At 53.3% G+C, this 2778-nt stretch overlaps 1 pseudogene; it reads left to right on the forward strand.

Moving 5' to 3' along the window:
* Window positions 1-1765: 1765 nt before the first annotated feature.
* LOC110391684 overlaps window positions 1766-2778 on the forward strand; it is a 4854-nt pseudogene continuing 3841 nt past the window's right edge.

The raw sequence follows: 2778 nt of genomic DNA on the forward strand, positions 1-2778 counted from the left end.
AACTTAGTAATTATCAAGACTATGATGACGATTTCTATCATTTGGCGATTATTTAGATATAATCCATCCTCTCTGACGAACCCAAGTCACCGTTACTTTTGTGGATTCCCTCCCTAGTTCCCAGTTTCTGCATGATATTGACTGTGAATAAAGAGACAAAGGAAGAAAGGAAGACTTAGATGCCAAAAGGAAATGTCTGGGATTTCAGTGCGGTTTAGGCTGAGTAGTGTGATACTTATTGATTTCTGCCTTCCTTTCTTCAGCACTGCCTTCTTTCTGTACTCCCGACTCCTTCTCCCATCCTCATCATCCTCCTGGACAACCAAAATGGGTGGAAAAGGGATTTTGGGATTTGGGGGATTCTTGAATTGCCGTATGTGATTGAGGGATTATTTTCTGAAATTCTTCCTGTTTTGGTGCATGGGAAAGAGGACAGAAGAGAGGGGAAGAGGGTTTGTGCCACAAGATGTGGTTTGTGTGGTGCACAAGAAGGAGGAGGAAGCTTAGAATAGAAAAGGGGAAGCCACGTTGCTTGAGAAAACAGACTTCTAGGAAAAGATGCCCAGGAAACCGCAGTTCATTTGAGCAGAGGTTGGGATCAAGAGAGGATTTAGATCCAAAGCCCCAGAGATGGAGGGAGCGTGACTCGGGGTGTTGGAAAGACCCAAAGTGTCTCAGCTCATTTTGTGCAAGAAGCCCATCGAGCCTTAAGAAATTAACACCTCATTGCTGCTGAGGAAGATTTTCCTATGCAACAAACATATACTTTTATTTGAAGTTCACAACTTTCGAATGCGTGGCACTCCAAATGACAACATGTATATACATCCAACACAGGGAAAAGTATGGGCACCGAATGATGCCCGTCCTTCTCTTCCCAAAAACAGCCATCAGCCAAGCACTCCGATATGGGGCTTGGTGCTCTCTGTGAGCAACCAGCGTGGGCAATGGCATCAAAGCTCCTCATCCCTGAGCCAAAGGAGGAAAGCCCCATCCTTTGGGTCAGCTCCTGGAACCTGCAGCATGTTGTTGCCCCAGAAGGGGCTGGACGTCTCTTCTCCCCTAGGTGCCAGCCTTGAGATGAAGCATGGGACTTGCCTTACCCACTGATTCTCAACGGCAGAGGTGTTCGTAGTCCTGTTCATCACCACTGTTGCAGGTGAGTGCTGAGGTTTCCACCATGCAGATAAAAACCCTTTGCTTGTATCCCCCATGCTTGGATCTGTGCCCCCAGGAAGACACAACCAAGGCCAGCAGGCTGTCCTTTCCAAGAGGAGGACATCTGAGTGGGCAGAAAACCCTTCTCCAGAAGACCAACCCCACCTCCTCTATGGCGTCCAGGCACCTGGCCTCAGCCCAAACTGGATTATTTTAAGAAGAATGGGCCATGTCTCTGCTGGTTGTGCAAGCAGGAAGAGATGCTGGCATGGGTCCCACCAAACCAAGATATGTGTAGGACCAGGAGGACACTTCTCTCCCATGAATGATGAATAGATCACTGTAGGACGTGCTGGGGACTGCATGTGACATCCCATGCAGAACACTGCATCAGAGCCACACGTCCCAAGTTTGGCATCCCATGGGGGACACAGTGCAAGGCCAGGCACTGGCAGAACTTAGGAGACAGTGTGTGAAAACTGAGGGGGGACAGCTTTGGTGAGGAACTACGACAGGGGCTGTGTGTGCTGCTCTGTGTGTGCCACTCTATCAGGTATAGCACGGTGCCCCCCCCCGGGGACCAAATTGGACACATGAGCAGGTGACCACACAGCATCCTGTCCACAAGGGGAACTGATAGCAGCTCCCCAGCCACTTCTTGTTCCCACTGCAGTCTCACTATCCACAAGCTGCTCCTGCCTCATGGCACCAATGGCGCTGGCCCTCATCCTGGGTGAGTGACAATGGGGATGTGGTGCCACGGGAGTTGGTAGCCCTGTGTGGGACCAGGACTATGGCCCTTGCAGGTTGGTGTCTGGTGGCAGGCAGCAGGGCACAGCAGTGTGAGTATGGGGACATGGGGAGAATGGGGAGAGAGGGAGGGGAGCGTTGGGAGGGGTCCATCAGAGGGGTCGAGGAGGGTGTGCAGGGACAAGGCTGACTGGTGTCCCCTGTCCTAGTGCCCCGACCCTCCCTGTTGCTACACCCCAGCCAGGGGGTGTCCCTGGGGGCACTGTCACCCTGCGCTGCCACCTGCCCCAGCCGGCTGCCTGGGTCCAGCTCTGTGAGGATGAAGCTATGACCATCTGCAGAAGCAAGCTTGAGGTGCAGGACACAGCCGAGTTTTCCATTATTAGTGCAGAGCGGAAGCATGCAACAACTTATCGCTGCCAGTACTGGGTGCTGGGGTTGCTAGGGACATCAGAGCAGAGTGACCCCGTGGAGCTGGTGGTGACAGGTGAGAGCCCTGGGGAAAGCATTTTGACCAGGGCTGTCCCCACTGGGCCGTGTCTCATCACTGCTTCAACTCTGCACCCAGATCACCGTTTACACCCACCCGGGATTTCTCTGAGCTCTGAGGAATGTGTGGAGATAGGGACCAATGTCACCATCCGCTGCTGGAACCAGGATTCTGGGGCCATCTTCCTCATGCACAAGGGCGGGTGCTCAGCCCCCATCCAGCGCCAGGACTCTGATGGTCTGGGCATGGCCTCCTTCACTCTCTTTCAGGTCACCGCATCCGACGCTGGCACCTATAGGTGCTCCTATCGCCCCAAGGATGATCCCTTGGTGTCCTCTCCCCTCGGGGACAGTGTGACCCTGGAGGTGACACCCACCCCT

This window comes from Numida meleagris, unplaced genomic scaffold (genome assembly GCF_002078875.1).
Source record: "Numida meleagris isolate 19003 breed g44 Domestic line unplaced genomic scaffold, NumMel1.0 unplaced_Scaffold458, whole genome shotgun sequence".
NCBI lineage: Eukaryota > Metazoa > Chordata > Aves > Galliformes > Numididae > Numida > Numida meleagris.